At 41.9% G+C, this 24972-nt stretch overlaps 1 protein-coding gene across 5 annotated transcripts in view; it reads right to left on the bottom strand.

Moving 5' to 3' along the window:
• Positions 1-24972, bottom strand: part of IQGAP2 (IQ motif containing GTPase activating protein 2) — a 310132-nt gene that overhangs the window by 151604 nt on the left and 133556 nt on the right. The window contains exon 1 of one of the 5 annotated variants that reach the window (XM_078004904.1): positions 2046-2186. The exons of the other annotated variants lie outside the window; for them this stretch is intronic. The gene's annotated coding sequence lies outside the window, so the exon portion shown is untranslated. Of the gene's footprint in view, positions 1-2045; positions 2187-24972 lie in introns of those variants that run through there. 5 annotated transcript variants of the gene reach the window in all.

Genomic DNA, 24972 nt, shown 5'->3' with positions numbered 1-24972 from the left:
GGATCAGCCAGGAAGAAATGGGAAGGAAGACAACCAAGAGACATTTCCAGGAAACAGTAAGAGGACTTGGTGACATCTCAGAAAAGGGAGTTGAAAAACAGACAGAGATTACCAGCCAGGGAGAGGCACGTGGTTGAAGGGAGGGTTCTGCACCAAGAGTCAGTCACATAGTGGTGGTGTGACTGTAAGCAAGTCCCCTCACCTCTCTGAGCCTCAGTTTCTCTCCTCTGCTAAAGGAGGGGTGTTGGTGATGAGAAGAATTTGTTGATAAAGTCCTTGCCAGCTCTAACATTCTAAGGGGCTGTGAAACTGGAAGAACAAGGAACAGGTAAGATGTGATGATGATGAACTTCCTTTTCACATATCATGCATATCATTCACATATCATTTGAGCCTTGTGTCAAATAAACTGAAGTAGGAATACCACAGACTTGCTAAATTTTGAAAAGAAGAAATAAATAATAATGCTGCCTTAAAAAAAAAATGTGGCCAAGTTAAGAGCCACTGCTCTAGACCAAGTTTTTAAGCTAAATAAACTAATTAGGGTATTAGGTGATTTCACGGTAAAACACAATCTGTTTTCAAATAATTACATTTTCAAATAATTATCTTGGAAAAATGCAAGAAATCATCTTATACACAAAAATATATGAATGTTTTATAACAACCTGGTAATTGGGGGATATGTGTGAGGGGTAGGGTTGGGGGTAAACTGACAATTGGTAGCAAGAGTAGGGGGAGATAAGCTGACAATTGGGAGCAAGGGGCAGGATGCAAAAATAAAAGCTCTGAAGTATGATATTTTAGAGTTGGGCTTGTTTTTAAAAAGAGCTAATCACATTTTTGTCTTTATTAGTATATATGTGCAGTTGGTTTAAAACACTGATACCAGGCCAGGCATGGTGGCTCAGGCCTGTAATCCCAACACTTTGGGAGGCTGAGAGGGGCGGATCACTTGAGGTCAGGAGTTCGAGAACACCCTGGCCAACATGGCAAAACTCTATCTCTACTAAAGACAAAAATTAGTTGGGCATGGTAATGGGCGCCTGCATTCCCAGCTACTCAGGAGGCTGAGGCAGGAGAATTGCTTGAATCTGAGAGGCAGAGGTTGCAGTGAGCCAAGATCACACCACTGCACTCCAGCCTGGGCGACAGAGTGAGACTCCATCTCAAAAAAAATTAAGAAAAAAAATAATAAAACATTGATAGCAAAAACTTAGGTTAGCTATAACCTGTTTAAAATATAGCCATAGCTAATTCTTATGACATTATGAACTGCTCAAAGGCAAAGGCCATTTCTTCTTTCTCTTTATGATCCCTTTGTGCCTGGCAACCTGTTTACACAAAGCAAGTACTTAACATATGGTTATGAAAGATTCTGACTGCTAAAAAGAAAGTTTTCCAAGAATCACAGTTACATCATAAAATATTTTAAGATATTGCCAAAGATTTACGAAGTGTTACTTTTTTTAATATTAGGCATCAATGGAGATACCTCTTTTTCTCTGCCTTGAAAGTCAAAAGATGATGCTATTATTATCAATGACAGCTAGCATTTATTGAGCACGATCTTGTGTCAAAATCTGGACTTGATACTTTATGGGGATTATCATGGAATCTTCTCATGATCGCTCCATAAAGAAGAGGTGCTATCGGGATCACCATTTGCTGATGATTTTCCGGTGTTGTTCTCAGATTCTGTTGATGTTCTGACGTGGTATCTGAGGTTTTCCCAAGCTCAGAAAAGGCTAAGGCCACCCAGCTCAGTAAGTTGACAGGGGCCAGCCTCTGCTCCTCTAATTCCAACTTTTAATTTCTCACAACTCACCAAACTGAATCCTCCAGTCTAGGCCTAGTGTAAAACAAAAGTGGTAACAAAATACTCCAGGGCTACTTCCAGAGTAGCGGTCAGAGTTCCACGGCTTGGAGACATAGATGTTGTCACTGTTTCAGTATAAGGTCAGAGGATAGTATATTCACTGTCAGGGTTGAGTAGATTCCTGGGGCTTCGTTTGTTCTCTCAGAACTCCCTCTTTGTCACCTACCTTGCAACAGGCACAGTAAATGGTCCAGGTTTCCCCTTGTAGTGCTGTAGCAGGGCAGAGGCAGGATATAGGAAACTTAGAGCCTATTCAAATGCATTCACCTCCTCAGGAAGGCCCACAGGCCTAGAGCTCTCAAAGATCCTTCCAATAAAATACAATTCGGAAACTCCTATCAATCATCAGCCGGTATATGAGCAACAAACAAGACTATTCTTCTAGGACAGGTGACAGACTCTGCTGACAGAATAACCAGTCAGACTAGGTACTTAACATTGCTCTAAAGGTATTAAAATCCCTCACAATGAAGCAGGAGCCACGATATGCAACTTCTAAACTTGTGCACAGCCATCATGTGGGCTGACTAGCCTTTGGATCGATTTTTTAGTATAAGGAAAAAACTTCAAGCACAGATAGCGATACAGGAGTTAAGAAGAAATCACTCAGGCAGATAGCAAGGGTATGGGAGTCCTTGGTAAGGTTTTTCTTTTTAATGAAAAGCCGCCCCAAATCATTTTCTAACGAACAGCAGCCTGCAAGCTGGGAGCTTGCACAGGTGAATGCCAGCAAGAACTAAGGATTAGACATGTTCAAGATGGCGGCTCCACCTTCCCTTCTCTGTCAGCCACCTGTACGGTAAAGGAGCAGACAAGATGGCCCCATCAACTGGAAAGCCCATTTGCATAAGAAGATTAGGGTGGGGCAACAAGCCTTCCCCATGTAAACATCATACCTGATTGACCAATCTATGAGCTCTATGTAAATCAGACACCGGCTCTTGAAACCCTACTATGAAACTCGGGGCATTCACCACCAGCAGGTCCTTTCTGCTGGGAGACCCCTTCCTCTACAGAGGAAGCTGTTTCTCTTCCTCTTCTCTTCTACCTATTAAACCTCTGCTCCTAAACTCCTTGTGTATGTGTCCTAAATTTTCCTGGCATGTCCTAAATTTTCCTGGCATGTCCTAAATTTTCCTGGCATGCGACAGACAACAAACCTCAGGGTATATACCCCAGACAACCGTAGCTGCTTCAATACCAAATTGTTCAACTAAGAGTAGTTGCTGGTCAGAGTCTGCATTCGTCGGCCCACGGCATCTGTGAGGGGCCAAGTGACGGCATTGTAACCACAGAAGGTGTGGGGAAATGAGTGTGAGGGGTGCACCACCCTAAGGTGGCTCAGGAAAACCTCCCATGGATAAGCCTCCTCTCTCTCCTCCTCGTCTGCTGGCTGGAGAAGGTAGAATAACTTCCATCAGTCAGGGTTCCTGAATAATTCTGAATAATTGTGTGGTAAAGAACCCCTTGTTTTCAAGGTCATTCTTGTTGGTTTAAAAAAAAAAAAAAAAAAAAAAAAGGCCGGGCGCGGTGGCTCAAGCCTGTAATCCCAGCACTTTGGGAGGCCGAGATGGGCGGATCACGAGGTCAGGAGATCGAGACCATCCTGGCTAACACGGTGAAACCCGGTCTCTACTAAAAAATACAAAAAACTAGCCGGGCGAGGTGGCGGGCGCCTGTAGTCCCAGCTACTCGGGAGGCTGAGGCAGGAGAATGGCATGAACCCGGGAGGCGGAGCTTGCAGTGAGCTGAGATCCGGCCACTGCACTCTAGCCTGGGCGACAGAGCGGGACTCCGACTCAAAAAAAAAAAAAAAAAAAAAAAAAAAAAAAAAGCAGCAGCAGCTCTTGTGTCTCCTCATCCCCACCCTACACTACTGAACCTTACAGGAGCAGGTTGCTATTGCCATTGCTGACCTCAGTTTCAGGGGCTTGCTGATCTGTTACATGAACAAGTGAGTGGTACCTGGCCACACCAATACAAGTTTTAAGTGTGACTTGTATGGTATGTTGGGGTCAAACTTCCTATAACAATCACAACGGAGGGACAACTGGCCTGATGTTCAGGAAGTCTGGCTCTGTGATCACCAGCTATATGCACTGGAACAGGTCGCTTAATACTCTGAGTATTCAGTGTTAGTCCATAAATCTAAAATTATAATGGAATTCAATATAACTGTGTAATTATGTAATATGACTGTGTGTGGCTTAACATCTTTATTGAGATATAATCCACACATCATACACTCACCCGTTTAACACGTGGAATGCAATGGTTTTTAGTATATTCACTGGGTTGAAAGACCATCATCATTATCAATTTTAGAACATCTTCCTTACACCAAAAAAGAAACCTTATATCCATAAACAGTCACTCTCCATTTACCCCCAAGCCCCTAACCCACTAATCTACTGTCTTTAGATTTGCCTATTCTGAACATTTCCTGTAAATGTAAATAGACTCATACAATATGTGGCCTTTTGTGACCTTTCACTTAGCATAATGTTTTCAAGGTTTATCCATGTTCATCTGGACTTCATATTTTTTTCTTGAATAATATTTCATTGTATGGATATGTCACATTTATTTATTTATTCATCAGTTTTTGGACATGTTATTCCCGCCTCCCTCCCCCGCAACTTTTTGACTATTGTGAATGATACTGCTATAAACACTTGTGAACTAGTTTTTGCATTGACGTATGTTCTCATTTCCCTTGGGTATATACCCAAGAGTAGAATTGTTGGGTCATATGGTAACTCTATGTTTAATCTTTTTAGGACTTCCAGACCGTTTTCCAAAACAGCTGTACCATTTCCCCTTCCCACCAGCAGTGTATGAGGATTTCAATTTCTTCACATCCTTGCCAATACTCTTCTGTCGTTTTGATTACAGCCATTCTAGTGGATGCAAAGTGGCATCTCATTATGGTTTTGATTTTCATTTCCCTGATGGCTAATGATATTCAGCTTCTTTTTATATGCATATAGCCCATTTATATACTTTTGGAGAAATGTCTTTCAAATCTATCGCTCATGTTTTAGTTGAATTATTTGTCTTCCTATTTTTGAGTTATAAGAGTTCCTTACATATTCAGTATACAAGATTCTTATTTGATATATGATTTGAAAGTGTTTCCTCCATTCTGTGGGCTGTCTTTTCACTTTTTTAATGGTGTTATTTGAAGGAAAAATGTTTTTATTTTGATGAAGTCTCATTCATCTATTTCTTCTTTTGTTGTTTATATTTTTGGTGTTTTATATGTTACATATTTATGCCTATGTTTTCTTCTCTTTTATCTCTTAGTTTAGGTCTTTGATCCATTTTGAACTACTTTTTGTATATGGTGTGAGGTGAGAGTCTAACTTCATTGTTTTGTATGTGGCTACCCAGTTGTCCCAGCACCACTTATTGAAAAGACTACCTGACGAGTTAATGGGTACAGCACACCAACATGGCACATGTATACATATGTAACAAACCTGCACGTTGTGCACATTTACCCTAGAACTTAAAGTATAATAAAAAAAAGAAAAGAAAAGAAAAGAAAAGAAAAGACTACCTTTGTTGAACTGTCTTGGCACCTTTATTGAAAATTAACTGTACAAGTGAGAGTTCATTTCTGAACTCTCAATTCTAGTCCAATCTATATGTCTATGGCTTATGTACAGATAGTACATAAAGTGTGCATACATAAAATCAAGTTAGAGATACTTCATGTGTCTTCAAGAGCCGGTCTTCAAATTTGGCCTAAAAATCTACAGAAATGAAAACCAGAATATTCCCCCTTCCTCCCCAATACTGTCCTTACATTCACTGCTTCTTCCTCATTCCTTCTGTTGACTAGTTTTATTGGCCCACAACCCCAATATGTGAATGTCTTGCCCCAAAGCAAAAGTTGAAGCTATTTCTTATGAGCAACTTAAGGGTTGCTAGAGAACCGCATCTTCCTTTTTAGGGTGGGACTACTTGTGGAAGAAGGGGAGAGAAAGGAGAAATCTTTCAAATTTTAGGGAAAGAAGAAAAATTCTGTCTTGTGGGAGACAAAAAAAAAAAGAAAAGAAAAAGAAAAAACAGAAACCACCCCACAAAAATCCAGGAACAAACAATCCTTTCTTTTATACTACTTTGTGCCTTGCAGAACATATGAAAGTTGTTTTGTGGAGGCATTTGCTATCTGAGTTGTTATTCAGGAAATCACCAACTATAAATCTTGGTCTGTATCATACAGTGCTGTATGGAATAAGTATTCTGACAGTAGAACTGCTGGCCAAGAACAGAAAAGTGTGTTTTATCTGCATAAACCCTGTTTTAATGCAGTGCCCTGTTCTACGAACTTCCAAGTATCACAAGTCAATTTTTCCCCTAATATTTTAAAAATCAGCATATAAGACATATTCTAAAAGAATATAAGAATATGTGGCCTTTGTTTTTATGTGTAGCATAGTTGGTCATTTTTCACCTTCTGTGTCAACAGGCAGTAAAAGCATCAGAAGGACTAAGTTAAGTTCTCATGGCAAAACTTTTCATCAGCTGGAGGCCAGTGCAAAACTGCCACCATGATTCCATTAGCCTTATTAGCTCAGGGGGACGTGGTTGTAGGAACCTACCCTGCAAAACTGAGGTGTGCATCTATGGGCCCCCATCCTTCTCTCATACAAAACTTACTTGGTTCACTCTAAGAAAGTGACATAAAAGGCTAATTTTTTAATTTAGTAAAATTTTTGCTTTGCTTTAAGAATGCTATTTTCCTTAAAACGCAGGCACACAATACCATGAAAAGAATCAACATATGACTTCAAGATCTAGTAGGAGTGGAGGAGACTTCAGAGGACTTACGTCTCACTCTTCTCTTTCAGGGGGCGATGATATAGTATAATCTGTTGAGTTTGGCAAGATTCCCCAAACTGTGTTGCAGTGAACGTTGACTCAGATGCTAAGAGAGACTGTTGCTAGAAATACGGACATGAAAGGTGATTCTAGTGAGATTTTAGACGGAAATGAGAATGTATTGTTAGACACTGAAGAAAAGGCAATCCTTGTTATAAAATGGCCAAGAACGTCGCTGAATTGCGTTTTTGTGTTTTGTGGAAGGTAGAGCTTGTAAGTGACAACCTTGGATATTCTGCTGAGATTTCTAAGCCAAGTGTTGAAAGCCTGCTGTGCTTTCCTTGCCACTTTCCTTTCTCCTTACCTGCTTCTAGCAAAGTGCGAGAGAAGTGAGAGAAATTAAAGATAAAATTGTTAGGCTAAACAAACCAGAACTTAAAGATCTGGAAAATTCTCAGCTTATCCATATTGCAAGAAAATGAGAATGTGTTCTAGAGAGGGCACCAACGGTGTGACTGAACAATCGCTCCCTAAAGAGTGACAGTGGGACTCACAGATCTAATCAGTCATCTCAACAGAAGGCAGGAATAGAGATGGGGTTCTACCAGCAGCAGAAACACTGCTGACTTGGACTAAAGGGGACAGAGACAGGACACAACAGCAGGCTTCTGAGATGCTACAGGATGGGACAATAGATCTATCTGGCTCTGGGTGTGAGCATGTATTATCCTTCAAGAAAAAGGAAAAATGGTCCCTAAAGCTGCTACTCTCACCCCACACTGAAAGTGTTCAGGACCAGGGGGCGAGGAAGTGTCTCTTCCATTTCAAAGAGGGAGGCTGTCTCTGTCTCAGTGTCAGTGAGTCAGGCTGTCATTGTCCAAGGCCTCAAAAACAAGGCAACCACCTGGGGCCTTGAAGAAATTCTGCCAGCCCAATGGGTCTGGAGGACAGATCATCATGTAAAAAGAATTATTCTCAGGCCTTAAAATCGAACATAATTTGCCCAGTTAGGTCTTGGATTTGCTTTGGACCCATGACCCTTTTTTCTTCCTTCCAAGTTCCCCTTTTGGAATAGGAATGTCTATCCTAAGCCTGTCCCCATCATTGTATTTTGGAATCAAATAATTTGTCTGGTTTCACAGGTTCACAGCTGGAGAAGAATTTTTGCCGCAAGACAAATCATGTATCTTGAGTCTCACCCGCCTTGATGTAGATGATATTTAGATGAGATTTGGGACTTAGAATTGACAGTAGAATGGGTTAAGGCTTAGGCTGTTGAATGCAGGTGAATGTATTTTGCTGTGAGGAGGACATGAATTTTGACGGTGCAGAGGGCAGAGTGTTATGGGCAGAACTGTGTTCCCCTCCCCAAATTTATATGTTGAAGTCCTAACCCCTAATACTTCAAAATGAGACTGTATTTGAAGACAGGGCCTTTAAAGAGATGGTTAAGTTAAAACGAGGTGATTAAGCCAGGCTGCTGTCCTTATAAGAAAAGGTGCTTAGGGCACAGAGAGCTCCCAGGGCTGCATGCTCAACAGAGGGAAGACAGAAGGACATAGTGAAAGGGCCATCTGCAAAGCCAAAGACAGAGGCCTCAGAAGAAACCAAACATGTTGACACCTTGCTCTTGGATTTCCAGCCTCCAAAACTGAGAAAGTAAATTTCTGTTGTTTAAGCCTCCCAATCTGTGGTATTTTGTTTATGGCAGCCTGAACAAACAAATACACTAGCTAAAACATCAGCTCCCATCATCCTCTAAAATTCCTCACCCAATTTTCTCTTCACTACATTTATTACTACCTGGCAGACTAGATATTAATACTTATTAGTTTGACTGGCTCACCCAGTTAGACTGTAAATTCTACGATAGCAAGGACCTTACCTATCTTGAGAGGCATCTAACACAATGGTTGAAAGCACACACTCCAGAGTTCGATGCCTGAGACTGAACCAAAGCTCTGCCACTTACCAGTTACGTGCCCCTTGGGTAACTGAATTAATCTGAGTCTGTTTCCTAATCTATAAAATGGGATAATAATAGAACTGCTTCCAAAGGCTGTTATGAGTTAATAGGAGAAAAGCACTAGAACAGTGCCTGGCATATAGTAGGTACCGTTCATGGTAGCTATTGTAGTTTTTACTGCTCACCACCATATCCCAGACCATCCCCCTGCCTGACTGCCAATGTAATTCACTGTTCACACCTGACCTTCGGCACTATTTGTTTAGTTCAGCACTATTTGTTTAGCCATATAGACTTCCTTGTGCAGGAAGTATGCCAGCATTTTGACTATCAAACATGCCTTCTTCTCCCGTCCCCGTCTGTTGCACCCCCTGAACAAATCCACTCCTCCTGCTAAACACATCCTATTGCCTTACACCAAATACAGTCTTAAATGGCATTTAGTAGGGGCTATGTAAATATTTACATATGTTCAGGAGAGGCGGGTTTCTGCTATAATGAGACTCCCACTCTACTGATAATGCCAATGGCAAACAATTACAGCTCACATTTACTTAGCACATAGGCTAGCACTTAGCAGGTACTTGGCACTTATATGAATGTATTCTCACACTAACCTGATGAGATTGATATCACTCCCCTTTAATAGAGAAGGAAGAAAAGGCTCAGAGAGTTAAGTAATTTGTTCAAGATTACACAGCTAGTAAGCAGCTGGGCTGTGATTTAAATTCAGGTTGTCACCTCTACAGGACATCTCTCAGCCACTCTGCTCTGACAAATCATTTAAGATTAATAGGGTGAACAGGGCTTAAGCTCACTTCCTAGGAATGTTCTCTTCTTAAGCAGAAGCCTTAGGCGAAACCTTTTCTAAAGCTAAAATGAGCCAATTCAGATCTTCATAAACTATGCTTTCGCAAAGCCAGGTATGCCTGTGCTTTAAGACAAGGATGAAGGTGAATATACTCTTTAGGACTGGCTGAAGAGACTGCGGTCACTTTCAGAAGCATCTGTGGGGGTACAGCTGTGTTCACTGGACCTCAGATCCCCAAAAATCAGGCTTCAAACTTGGTTCTGCAACTGTATTCATCTTTATTACCTTGCGGTACAACAATCTCTCTGGGCCACAATTTCCTCTATCAGAAAATTGGGTGCAATACACACTACCTCACAGATAAGTCATGAGAATGAAAGCAGATGCTAAATGTGAAATCACCTAGGGAAAAAGTACCCAGCATGCAACAGGTCCTCAGGAAACAATTGTTAACAAAATGAAATTAAAAGGAGGTAGGCAAATGGGCACCAGTTTAAAGTGTAATGCTACCAAGGATTTATCACACTGTTCTCCACAGAGCAGCCTGGCCACACTGACCTGAACATAGGAGATCCAATGTCTTCTAGGTGGAGACTACTGTGGGACGTGACACCCTGAAGGAAAATAAGCTGACCAAAGGGCCTTGGAGAACTGAGCTCAAAAACGCGACTCTGTCAACCTGCCTTCCCTAGAACTTGCTACAGGGGAGACTGAGCTGTCATGTCTGTTTGCAGTGCAAAGCACCTTCAGTTTTACCAAATAACCACGAGCTGGGGTACAGAGGAAAAGTAAAGAAGAAAGAACCGAAAGTACTCAGCAGAAGTTTCCTGGCACATCAACACTCATCTGAGGCTTACGCATACATTTTGGTCTAAATAACAACTTAAGACTTGATGAAGCAGATTCTCCTTCCTGGGTTTGTCTACACTGTGCACATGCTCTAACCACAAAATAATCACTGTTCTTGCACTTTTAAACATGTCTTTGCCCCAACGTAGGCAGGAAAATGAAAGCAACGAGCTTAATAAGATCATTGTAAACTTACTTAAATTGCCACAACTCCTTCCTACACTTGACTTCCCTCTTCTAAGCCCCAAGCAAGTATTCAATATGGAATTGTTAAATAATGGACATTCCAGAACACCAAGAGAATGCCATAGCTGAAGCCAGGCCGTATTTCAACATATAAGAAACATAACTGGCAAAAGCTGTATCCAGTATCAATTTCCTTCCTTCTCTTCCTCCCCTTAAACTACAGGTATCTTATGTCCAAAGTTAACCCTTTCTTGGAGGTGGTGAATCAGGGAGAGTTACACAGACTGATTCCTCTACAGCCTAAAGGATCAAAAGAGAATAGCTCTCAGCAGATAGTGTGAAGTAATAGCACAGTGAAAAATTCAACTGTGAGGAATGTCATGTTAATACCATATTTGCAGTGCTTTCTTCCTCTAGCTACATTCTTTGTCCAGCCCTTATTGATTTCCCCCACCTCCACTACCAGCTGTGCCAAGGAAGTGACAAATGGGGACTCACTAGATGCCATCAATCATTGTCACCAAGAAGAGAAAAAAAGAATCCAACATATGTTCTTGCAAATGCCTCCCACTCTCCACTCCCACCTCTTCCTCTTCACTGACACACAATCTTTATAAGCAGTAAGCCACTTTTTTAATATCCCTTGAGTGAAAACGTTTGAGGCACAGATAGGAGGAGCATCCCAAGCACCATTCTTTCCTGATTTGCGTGTCCGTAGTTACAGTTCTCAGTGCAAGTGGCAAGACCAAGGCAGGGTTACCCACCAATGAGTTACTGCCAATCCCGACTACAGAGAGCAGAAGGGCTGCTGATGATTAAACCAATGCTGCTCTTGTGCCAGGCGGGACAGAGGAACAGAAAGATGTACAATACAGGTAGCAGATGGTACTCTCTGCAACTCATTCTGACGACAGAACAGGAGTTTCCTATTTGTCTGCTGACTACCATGATGCTTGATAGATCAATTCCTATGGCAACAGCTCTAAGTATAATGCACTACAAATAAAAAAGGGTATTTTGTTTTGTTGTTTTTTTTTGAAATGGAGTCTCGCTCTGTCACTCAGGCTGGAGTGCAGTGGCGTGATCTCAGCTCACTACAACTTCTGCCTCCCAGGTTCAAGCGATTCTTCTGCCTCAGCCTCCTGAATAGCTGAGATTACAGGCACCTGCCACCACACCCGGCCAATTTTTGTATTTTTAGTAGAGATGGGGTTTCACCATATTAGCTAGGCTGGTCTTGAACTCCTGACCTCAAGTGATCTGCCCACTTCGGCCTCCTGAAGTGCTGGTATTACAGGTGTGAGCCACTGTACCCGGCCAAAAAGGGGTGTATTAAATAGATATAGAAACTTGTGTTCATTTCTGGGAATAAAGCAAGAGGTAGAGTGTGGCCACTTCCATCACAGGCCGTAGGAGCATTTTCTCTGGCTCAATAATCCCCTATTGGGCATCTATTCTGGCTAAAGAAAAAGAAAATCAATAAAGACCAATGATATGCATGTAACCACAATGATATTAAAAAATAAAAAACTTAGTTGTCTGATGACAGGAGAGAGTGTGAAGTGATAACTCATTATATAAATGGAATACTATACAGCCATTAATATTTATGACAAATTAGCAAAATGGAGGAAAGTTGATAAAGTGAGTAAAACAGTAACACAAAAGTACATGCACTTTTTGTCATGTGTGTCAACATGAGAAAAAACCTGGGTAAAAAGTCACCACAATTGCTTCAACTATTTTCCAAATCTCAGTTTGGCCCTACAAAGACAGGCAGCAATGAAGTAGATTCACACCTAGCAAAATGGATGGAACTTTCAAAGCCTAGTAAAAAAAACCTAAGGAACAGAATGAGGTAGATATATCATTTGCATAAATTAAAAATACTTACACACAAAACAAGATACATTGCAAGAATACACACAAATCTAAATGATACATTGTATACATATCAGAATGTTGCCTATGGGAGGGAGGGAACCAGGGATAAAAGGAAATAACTTTTAGGGGTCCAGCACAAACCAGCGCCCACCATGTGCCCAGAGATACTGTACCATGACCTAAAGAGAGTGGTCAGCTTAACGTTTGCCCCCGAGGTCCTTCAGCAAGGCTAGGCATGGTTTTAAGATTGTACCGTAAACTGGTGCAATTTCAGACCACCACACATTTCCTCTCCACGGCAATGCCCCTTGCTCCCAAACAGTAGCTGCCTTTTATGATGCCACTTCTGTTCAGTCCATTTCTAATTTTCCTTCTGTTTAACAAGTTTGAAAGGCTGCAGGAAATCATCATTAATGAGAAATATTTAATCATATTGCTACTGTATACACATCCATGTTACACAACAGTATAACAATTGTATAGTTATATATATATTTATGTGTATATATGTATGTATATGTAGAGATAGCGATATAGAAGAAAACTGTAGATATGTATATATGTACTGTATATAACTACATATGTATATATGTACTGTATGTATATACATATATACTGTATATAACTACATATATGCTATAGATATGTATATATGTATTGTATATAAATACATACATACTGTATACAACTACATATAGTTCTATCTCTATACAGTTATCTATAAAGTATAGATAACTGTTCAGAAATTATTCCCACTAGGCTACAAAAGAAACTGGCAATAGTGTTTACCTCTGGGAAGGGGAACTGGGTGAGAGAAAGATACAATTTTCACTGTCCCCTCCTTTGGGCCTTTTAAATTTTGTACCACGTGTATATATGACCAAAAAAAAAATTAGAGCACTTAATTAAGCAACCACTCACTCTGTATACATACATTACACAGTAGACTTAAGAAGTAAAGTGTTCCAACTATACCAGAAGCAATAAAAATCTGACCAAGTTCTCTCCAAGCTACATCCTGGTTTGCCTTAGCTAGATCCATCTCTACCCAGCACAACCACAGGCAGCTCACAAGGTGGCAGCATTCGCTGCTGTGCTTGGCTATACGTCCTTGATTTTATATGTAGGTTAATAATCAATTAGAGCCCTGCCACCCAGAATATCCTCCTAGGACCCAAGTCGGCTGGGAACTGCTATCTCTGTCAAGTGGCCCTGTTCTTGTGTCTCAGTGCTTCTTGGCTCTGAGGATTGTAGACTCTCTTGTGAACCTTCATGGGCTGTAGGAACCCCTGGGGGATTCAGGGTCTTTACTCCTTGACAAAGAAGGCATGTTAAAAATTGTTTCAAATGAAGGTTCTTATCTTAGAAGTCAGTTTATTTCCTGTCTGCCAGCTTTTTGGTCAGATCAGCAGACATCTGGGGTGCCGTGCCTATGGGAGCAGGAAGATGACAATGGGCCGCCAGGGGAGCGTGGCTTTGGACTGGCTAGAAAGTGATGCCTACGGGGACCCATTCCTACACATGTTCAGGAGTGGGGCATGTGAACTGCTACCCACAGTGAATTCTCACTCAGAAAGCCTTGCAGGTGCCTAGGAGTTTCCAGACAGATCATTAAGTACCATTTCACTTGCCTAACAATTTCATTATTGTTCTGTATTGACATAGACATCAGAAATGGAGAAAACTTCTTTCCATGGCACACCCTAATGGGGGGAAATGTAAATCAACCTGACCAAAAAAAAAAAAAAAAAAAAATCCAAACTCGTCCCACCTACCTTGAGAAATAAAAGACAAGTGGAGCTTTTAGGACGGAGGGGCAAGATGAAGCCAGAAAACAAACTGTTACAAAATAAGAAAATACAAGTCCAAACTCACAACTGACTACTATGCCCAGTTAGGAAAAAGAAGACAGATAAGAAGAGACTGATAGATGCAGAAAGAAACTGGCTGAGAAGCGGAAGATAAACACATGCACCATGGATTTCCCTGACAGGAAGCACATATCATCAGGACTGACTTGGTGACAACGAGGTTCCCAGCTCCATCATCTGGGCAAATGATCAGCAGCTCCTCAGAGAAACATGCCGGAGGGCGAGACGCCTGAGAGCGGAGGCGAGGAGGCTGGTCCACCCAGGCTCCGAGGCCCACTTGCACATTTACATCCCTCTGACCACCATCCAGCACTGGCTCTTGATCACTGAAACGCTTCACCTTTAATGAAGTCATTAGCGACCACACAGAGAGATGGGCTGAAAACCACAAGGGGTGTCATGCGAAGGTTTGAGGGAAGAGGAGCTGGTTATAAGAGAACTCTATTCCACTCTGGCCTTCTTAAGTTTCAGGAAATATGGCTTGAGCAGCAGTACAGCCAGCTCTGTGCAATAACAAATCATGCTGCGAGGGTGTTCTGGGCCGGCTTGGGTTTCACAATGCCTCCATTTCATGGCTGTGACGCAGCCTCACCCTACACCTTCCAGTACTGATTATCTGTAAGACACAGGATCTGAAGCGGCCAATTATCATCGTCACAATCTAAACAGCTACAGCCACTGCTAACTGTATTTCCTGACCACAGACATGAAACATTTGTATTTCTTATGCCTTAACTCTAGCACATACAAAGGCTATTAAATGAATGAGCACACACACAGATATAAAGTCCTTGTATATGTGAAAAGATTTCTCTATAACATAAACAGTGGACACAACTAGCAAGCAGAGGCCTACAATTAGGTAGCAATAACAGAGGAGCCACTCTATGTTAGAATGTGGTAGAGCTAAAAGGGTGTATCTACCTGATGGGCAGATGCAAAACATGATATCCAATTGTTCCAGGTATGAGGAAACAGATTTAAAGCAACTTTTAACCAGTAGAAACCAATCTGTTGATAAGACCCGTCCCTCAAGGGGCTCAAGGGATGCAAGGATAAATGAGGAGATTTCAGATTTTATCACGCAAGGAAGTGTCAGTGGAGGTATTAAGTAGCTAGGTAGAACAGAAGTATTAGTCATATCTAATCACCTCAATTATTTATATAAGTTGGAATAAATCCAAACTAACTTTAGCCTCAGAAAATCCACTGTAACAGGGCTTGGAAACAGGTACCTGGCAGGGGTGAGGCCGGTACTGGTAAGGAACAAAGCTGGCTGGGTGGGAGTTGTAAGCAACTTGGCTCTAGCTCACAGCTACTTGTGAAAATGTGGACCACAAGGGCCTGAGCTTTGGGATTTCCTAAAAAGTGGAAGATTCAGATTTTTTATGAGTTCTTCTGATTTTTAAATGCTCACAACTAACTGAAAAGTAGTGGCCAGGCACAGTGGCCCATACCTGTAATCCCAACACTTTGGGAGGCCAAGGCAGGAGGACTACTTGTGCCCAGCAGTGTGACACCATCTCTATAATTTTTTTTTTTAATTAGCAGGGCATGGTGTTGCATGCCTGTAGTCCCACCTACTTAGAGGGCTGTGGTGGGAGCATTGCTGCAGCCCAGGAGGGTGAGGTTTCAGTGAGCTGTGATTGCATCACTTTGTGCTAGTCTGGGTGACAGAGCAAGACACTATCTCAAACACACACACACACACATGCACGAAAAATAAACATTCTGCACGTTGAATCAATCACATCTAAAACTCTTATTACAGTATTTCAAAGGAGGTGAAACTATGCTCTGTATGTTCTCACATAGGTGAAGGTGGGTTATGAGTTTGTAGGGGAGAAGTTGCTCTTTCCAGCATTCTTGAAAAATAGAGCTTTCTTAATGATAAGCAGCTATATAAAAGTAGAACTGGGATATCAGGGAAACGCACATCAAACCATAAGGCAATATTACTTTATTAAGATGGCTACTGGTTTTAAAGAAACAAAAAATAACAAATGATGGTGAGGATGATGAGAAATAGAAATTGAAACACTTGTGAACTGTTAGTGGGAATGTAAGATGGGGCAGCCACTGTAGAAAACAGTTTGGTGGCTCCTCAAAAAGTGAAACGTAGAATTACTTTGTGATCCAGTATAGGTATTATAATATCCCCAAAGAATTAGAAGCAAAGACTCAAATATACACTTGCACCCCAAATTAATTGCAGCATCAGTCATGGTCACCAAAACATGGAAGCAACTCAAGTGCCCATCAACAGATGAATAAACAAAATGTGGTATATATCCATACAATACAAAATTATTCGGCCATGAAAAGGAATAAAATTCTGATAAACGCCACATGAATGAAACTTGAAGACATGACACTAAGTAAAAAAGCCAGACAAGCACCAAAGGACACATATATTCTATAATTCCACTTATATGAGGTACCTAAAGTAGGCAGATCACAGAGGCAGAAAGTAGAATAGAGGTTACCGGGGGCTAGGAGGAGGGGGAATAGGGAATTATTTTCAATAGATACAAAGTTTCAGCTTTGCAAGATAAAAATTTCTGGAAATGGAGAATGGTGACGTTGCACAATGTTGTAAATGTACTTAATGCCTCTAGATTGTACATTTAAAAATGGTTAGAATGGTAAATTTTACATTATATATATTTCATCACGATAAAAAAAAGAAAAGCTGTGATATGTGTGGAGAAGATAGGTGTCTTTCAAAAGGAGGTGCCTTTCTTACATGATGGCTTTTTCTGCAATCAATACAGAAATAAGCACTATCACTCATTAGACATTAGAGTCTGGCTATGCCCTTGATGAAGTGTTGGGACCTTATTACTTCCTGGGAACCTTGCTGCTCTACAGGAATCTTCCCCAGGGCTATCATGTATGGTTGTGTAGGTGGCACACTGTACACCGGAACCTAGCCCGGGGGCCAGCCTGTGTGCTGCAGGCCAGGTCCTGTGCCTGGAGGAGGGAACATCTTTTCCTTCTTGAAAAGGCACTATAGGCTAAGAGTAGCCCTGATGTTCTGCATGCTCAAATTGGTCTTCTCTTCTTACTTCTGTTCATGGTACCCTCTCCTTTCATGGATCCCAGGTTGACGCTATAAAGTCATTCCCTGTTCTCATCCCAGTGCGCTGTTGGCTGCCAGCAACTCTGTGCCTCTCTCCCATTTCATCCCCTCCTTCCCACTCTCACTACCGCTTACCATGGTCGGGCCCTTTGACCTCTGGTCTGAACACTGACCTATAATCTAGCGCTCCACACCTCCATCTCCTCCTCCCCTGGATGATCTAGTTTCCATACTCTGCCACCAGATTAACTTTTCCCAAAAACAGCTAGCCATTTCACTCATACCCTCCCAGTGGTTTCCTTTTTCTTTCTTGTATATGCTTAATGCATGAACAATGAAGTAGCTTACCTGAACCTAATCATCAACTCTGCTATTTAAAGTAAGACTTTCCATTTATTTTGACTGTCCATTTCTTAGGTGACTATGAAGAGGAGGCAGCAAGTCAAACAATCCATCCAAGAGAACATACCTTTATATTTCTAAGTCACTGGCATACAGTCAGGAGGGGGAAACTGAAGAAAACTTGGGGAGCTTTGAACCTCCAATTCCTACAGCTAATTAAAATGATGTCCATGGCGACCCCTACCACACCTTTCCAAGGTGAAATACATTTTAAGCCTACTGATCGAATCTGACACAAATGCCAGTAAATATTAGCGTGGTCCTGCCCTCCCTCTGCTACTGCAGGAAAGGATGCACAGGAAGAACATCCTGGGCACTACATGAAGGGTTGGTACAGAAAGAGAATATTACTAACTTAAGGAAGATATTGTTAAGTGGGCTGTTTCCCGTATTCTTAGAATACAACCAAGGCCAAAGCTGAGCACAACAGGGCTAAGTACCCTACTTAGAAAGCCATAAACAAGTAGGGTCAGACACTGCCCCCTACGGCTTCCCCAGGAGGTCAGAGGACCAGTCTTACTACCTGACCACAGCCCCTCTTCCCATGCAAGGAAAGGGAGAAAGGTTGATGTTGGCTTTATAGGGAGGGCAAGTTTCTAGTGCAGGTTACTGTCTGCTTCCCCAACCAGTTAGGGGTTGGGGGTTTCCAAGAGAATCACTAGGAGAGGCTAGGGTACCGGCAAGGAGGAGAGATGAGCATCTTGTTCCTAATCTGATTGCTGGCTGAGCTGAAGACTTCACAGTTCCCCACTCCCTTCCAGGCTGGCACTGCAGCAGAATGGAGCAGGTCAGGGGGTAGGGGAACTTGGCATCCAGTCCCTGGAGTGGGGGCACACCCATGAGCATGAGACTGGTACCCATTTTTGAGCCAGAGATTTGGGAGTGGCAGGCCCACTGCGGGAGCCACATGCAAGCAGAGCCTCAAGGGAATGTTCCAGGAAAGAAGACTGGAATATTTCTGCTCCACTTCAGTTCCCTACAACCCCTGGACAGACAGAGAGGACTGCAGTAACTCACACAGTTCCTTTTGAAGGAGTGTTGAGGTCACAGGGGCAGGAGCCCTTGGGCTGCCAGGCAGCTGATGGGCCAAGCACAGGGACACTCACTAGAAGGAGGAGTTGAAGCCAGATGGGGCATGAACACCCAGCAATACCAAAGGGGGGCATTGCTGTCCTCTGCATAGGCTGCTCACAAACGAGGCTGAAGTAAAGCCAAACACAGCCCCAAGAGAGTTACACATCACCTGAGCAGACACCCCAGCATCAGAACAAACCACACAAAAGCAGCAGACTACGAGAGGCACTTTCTCACCACCAACTCCGCTTAGTGAGTTAAATACTTATTAGTCCCTTGCTCCCCATTTCCATCCTCTCCTCTCCACCCCAGCATCCCGGAGGAGCTAGAGCTCAGAAGAGAGAGTAGGAGAGGCACACAGGTTGAACTGGATATGAGATTAGGAGATTTAGAAAGATGAAGCAATGATAGAATATGCCCAATCCACCATTCAAAGACTGGAAGAGGGGATTTAACAGGCACAGTTGTAAGCAGTGCCTAGAGAAAGTTAAACCCATTTCATGTTGTTAGCCCCACTGAATTGGGTGAGACTTCTTAAGAAACCAGTGATGCTGACATGGGGCTAAACAAACATCAATTACAAACTCTCCCTAGATAAACTGGGTGCAGTTGAAAAACAGTCCCAGATTACAACAGAATTGTAATCTGGCTGGAGGCAGGCAGAGGTCAGCTCTGGGTCCCTCGTGGCCACTCTCCATGGAGAGGACTCAGACTACTTCCATTGCCCTCAAAGCGTATGTGGCAGCAGCCTGGACTCAATGGCTCTACACTTAAACCTTACCCCTTGATATGGATTGGCTGTGTCCCCACCCAAATCTCATCTTGAATTGTCGCTTCCACAATTCCCACGTGTCATGGGAGGGACCCAGTGGAAGGTAATTGGATCATGGAGGCAGGTCTTTCTGGTGCTATTCTCATGACAGTAAATAAGTCTCATGAGATCTGATGGATTTATAAAGAGGAGTTCCCCTGCACAAGTCCTCTCTTGTCCGCTGCCATGTAAGAAACACCTTTGCTCTTCCTTCATCTTCTGCTGTGATTATGAGGCCTCCCCAGACATGTGGAACTGTGAGTCCGTTAAACCTCTTTTGCTTTATACATTACCCAGTCTCAGGCATATCTTTATTAGCATCATGAGAATGGGCAAATACACCCCTCCTCTACACTCAAATACAACATCTACTTTGTAGCAGGTAATATGCATTACTTTACCCAACAGCTCTGCCAAGTAGTGGTGGTACCGCATATTACAGAGGTTACTTAATCTGGGTGCTGCCTCAAGGGTCCAGATTGTGAGACAAGGATTCCAACAAAGTCTGACTCTAAACAAAATACACGCTGGTTCTAGCCCGTCACACAGACCTGCATGTTGATAGAAGATCAAAGAGGGGTAAAATGAGCCCAGAAAAGAGCTGCAAACACTCATAGTGATTTTAGAATTGGCAGCTGCTCACAAGTAGTCTAAAAATGCAAACAAGTTTATTTACATTTTAAAATCATTAAAATCCAGCATTGTGATAGGATATTATAATAGAAAAACTAAGTCAATACTTCCACCATCTTCCCTACTAACTCAGGAACAATACCAATACTCGACAACTACAGTCTGACCTTTAGCAGAAAGACAAAAGCACTATTGAAGGAAAAAAAAAAAAAAAAAAAACTAGTTGTGAACAGAATGCACCAGAACTCAAACTTGCCAAGCTGTCTGCACTTTGGAATTTTGCAGTGTTTAATGTCAAGAGTCCAAAGTTGGCCTTGTGGGTCCCTCTGAAATAATACCTTAATATCACTATTACTACCCAGCTTTATAGGTGGCATTTGAGATAATCAAAAGTGGCTGGAAGCCACTGCACATTATACTATTCCGGACAGGCCTTTATTCACTTTTTAAAAGCATAAACCAGGAGACTTATCTTAACCAAAATTATCTCAGAGTCAACTTCCATTGGCTGAATCACTATGCAAATATCAGGGCTCTGAGTCATTGAAAATTGCTGAAAGGAATTTGGTTTCGTAAGCATAAGATCTTTTTCCTAGAAACGTAAGCTGTGTTTTAAAAGGTGTTCACAAACTTTGCCCTCAAAATAGCTCTGGTACAGAACTTGCCAAGTAAACTTATTACAAATGAAAATGACAGCAACCAATTTCAAAATATCCCAAACTACCAAATTCCCACAGCCACTATTCTTCCCGCAGTGATACTAGAAGGGAAAATTCTATATATTTATGTTTCCAATTTTCAGAGTTACAGAACTTCACAGTTTACACCTGTTACACAAAGCTCTGTCTGTTTTCTGAATCACTTTCTACAGGTAAAAAATAAGTGGAGAAGGAGCGAACACTTAAATTTGAGATAAAAAGCCATGCCTTGCCATTTTTTTTTTTTTTTGAGACAGAATTTCACTCTTGTTGCCCAAGCTGGAGTGCAATGGCATGATCTTGGCTCTCTACAACCTCCACCTCCTGGGTTCAGGTGATTCCCCTGCCTCAGCCTCTTGAGTAGCGGGGATTACAAGCATGCACCACCACAACCGGCTAATTTTGTATTTTTAGTAGAGACGGGGTTTCACCATGTTGGTCAGGCTGGTCTCAAACTCCTGACCTCAGGTGATCTACCCACCTTGGCCTCCCAAAGTGCTGGGATTACCAGCGTGAGCCACCGTGCCCGGCCATATTACCAATTCTTTAAAAAAGAAAAAAAAAAAAAGCACACAATTTAACAGGAAGTCTTTTGCCCAAATCATTGTCCCTCCAAACTGTATAAAAATATGTTCCTGGAAGCCAGGCACGGTAGCTCACCCCTGTAATCCCTGCACTTTGGGAGGCCGAGGCGGGTAGATCACCTGAGGTCTGTAGTTTGAGACCAGCCTGGCCAACTTGATGGAACCCTGTCTCTACTAAAAATACAAAAAAATTAGCCAGACATGGTGGCTGGCACCTGTAATCCCAGCTACTTGGGAGGCTGAGGCAGGAGAATTGCTTGAACCCAGGAGGCGGAGGCTGCAGTGAGCCGAGATTGTGCCACTTCACTCTACACTCCAGCCTGGATGACAAGAGCAAAACTCTGCTGTCTCAAAAAAAAAAAAAAAAAAAAAGGAATATGCTCCTGGAAAGCCAGCTAAATGGGTATGTGCTAGTAAGAAATAAATAGTTCTAAGGAATAAATTTAATGTTAATGTTATTTCCTTCTCCTAGTTTATGTTTTCATCAACCACAGCCAATAAGAACAAAAAACAGGCCGGGCGCGGTGGCTCAAGCCTGTAATCCCAGCACTTTGGGAGGCCGAGACGGGTGGATCACGAGGTCAGGAGATCAAGACCATCCTGGCTAACACGGTGAAACCCTGTCTCTACTAAAAAAAAATACAAAAAACTAGCCGGGCCAGGTGGCGGGCGCCTGTAGTCCCAGCTACTTGGGAGGCTGAGGCAGGAGAATGGCGTGAACCTGGGAGGTGGAGCTTGCAGTGAGCTGAGATTCGGCCACCGCACTCCAGCCTGGGCGACAGAGCAAGACTACTCTGTCTCAAAAAAAAAAAAAAAAAAAGAACAAAAAACAATTCTTGTCACCATCCCGATTCACCTCCTTTAGTCATAAATACTTGTTGCCAGTTTTGTTTCCAACATTCTCTGTAATTTACATTGTATTAAGGTTAACAAAGACTTTGAGTTAAAGAACAGGTTTCTCTGGGTACACTGCCTATAGGGTAGCCCTGCTCTGCAAAGAGCAGTCTAAACAAACAAACAAACAAACAAACAAACAAAATAACAGTAGTAGCTACACAAGCTTAGTTTATCTTTACCCCTCTGCCTAGACCACAGGAGTCATCATCAGCCTTTTTATGGAACAGGCAAGGACAAGCTGCTCAGGGACTGACTCAAGCCATTTTATCACACAGACCCAGGGCATACTGCACAGCAATCACACAGGGTCCCATGTTTGTTGAATGCTCTGCTGTTGACATGTTGAAATTCTTATTTTTTGCACAAGAGGTCCCACAGTTTCATCTGGCAGTGAGGTCCCTGCAAGTTAGGTAGCTGGTCCTGCACAGACCTGATTTTTTAATAATATTTTTTTGTGACATGGGTGTTTTTGAAAATGTTTTATTTTATACCATTTATTTAAACAACAATTTATTATATAAACATTTCTTTTTATACTTTCAAATCCAATAAAGGCAAAGTATCCCTCACCTGTATCACTGCAACAGGTTTCTAGATTATTTTTTTCTCGATTCACTCTGGCTTACTGTCAATCTATCTTTACACAGCCAAAGTTCTCATCTACTACAAGCCTGATCTTGTCACCCTGCTTAAAATCCTCCCACAGCATCTACTGCCCTCAGCATCATGCCCAGTGCCTTCGCCTGGACCTAGGCCCTGAGGTCCAGCCCTGACCTGGGGCTTGGCCTCACTCTACTCCCTACCTGCCGTGTCCCTACCTCACCAACCTTCTTTCTGCTTCTCGAACATGCCAGGCTCTGACTTCATAGCCTTGGCACCTGCCCACGGGACAAATACTTTAATGTATGTCCAAGGATTTTGATAAAAACAACCGAATTCAACTGATAGTCATTATTGGTTTTAATTTCTTAAAAGAAACACAAGAGGGTTTAAAAGACTCACACTTCTTAGTAAATATATTTTTCATTCACACTGATTTGGGCTACTTCCCCAATGGAAAGGATAATAAGCCTTGATCTGACTGTGAAATGTAGGACAATAATGGGGAGATGTAGAGAAGGTCAGTTTTAAAGTTTTTCAGATCAGGTTAATCAGGCCTTAAAGGCATCTTCATGACCTTCACTGACCCCTGAAACACAACATTCCCCAACGACTTGGAAGGGTTCGGGAAAACAAAGTATTAATGAGGATAAATAAATTATATGCTTACTTTAAAAAAAGAATATCTCATGTTCTTTGAAGAGACTTAACTATTAAAGCTGATAAAAGATTCATACAGAACATAATTATGTAGAAACTTTTCTTGCTCAGAAAAATGAGTAAGTTGCCTACAACTGTTTTCTCATCCAGATAATCACAGATTTTAGTTCTGCCTGTATGTAAATGTTCTGATAGTAAAACTGGTTCAAGGATGTTGGGTGTCCACTCCTACAAGTAGCTTTCTCAGGAGGGTATGTAACTTCTAGACTGAGAAGTCATCTAACCCTGATCAGTAGGATATTTAGCAATAATCTGTCCTTCTCCCCACTCCAGCCCCTTTAGCCCTTTGACTACCCTTATTCCAGTGGCCACAAATCATGCTGCTGGCTTTCCACAAACAGTGTTGAGATAACTAGCTCTCCATGTAGGAAAAAATTAAGTTAGAGTTCTACTATTCATGAAAATACCCCTGATGGATTAACCCTCAAAACACTGTAAAATGTCAACTATTACAGCATGAGAAGAATATATAGGAGAAGCTGTTTATAACGCTGGAGAAGGATGGCCTTTTTAAGCCAGACACAACACAAAGTCATTATTCATGGTGCCTTTGATGTAGTCCAATTTCCCAAAGTTAAAAGACAAGGCCAAGCTGGGAGAAAATATTTGCTATGTAACAAAGCATTCGTATTAAGAATATATAAAGAACTACAAATCAATAAAGAGAAGACAATGTTTAAAATAATAGGGCAAAGGACTTAAATGGGCAATTCGTGGAAAGAAAAAATAAAATGCTTAATAAATATATAAAGAACTTCCTGGTAAAGAAAAATAAAATGGTTAGATATATGTGTCTTTTTCCTTCAAAAGCCTGGTAAAAGCATTTAAAGATCAATTTAAAAAGTGTTGGCAAGTATGTGTCATGCACCTGAGACCCTGTTGGTGAGTAATTTAACATTCTAATATACTATCCCTCTATCATCCAACAATTCCACAAGTAAGTTTCTAGTGCAGAAAAAAACTTGAACTTATACATGTAATGAGGATGCCACACTGCAAGTTTTGGCTCTAACACAAGATGCTAGCAATATCAGATACCAAAGTGAGTTCAAAAAAAAAAAAAAACAAAAACCATCTGCCCTTCAAAAAGGAGATAACTAAGAACTAGGCTTGAGCCCCTCTCCCACAGGGAGGGTCAAGAGCAAGATGTGAGGGAGGATTTCTTTGGAAAGTGCTGCACTGCGATCCCCATTCA

Source organism: Macaca mulatta, chromosome 6, assembly GCF_049350105.2.
Source record: "Macaca mulatta isolate MMU2019108-1 chromosome 6, T2T-MMU8v2.0, whole genome shotgun sequence".
Classification (NCBI taxonomy): Eukaryota; Metazoa; Chordata; class Mammalia; order Primates; family Cercopithecidae; genus Macaca; species Macaca mulatta.
Note: the sequence above shows the minus strand (reverse complement) of the source record. Positions and strands in the feature narration are given on the sequence as shown.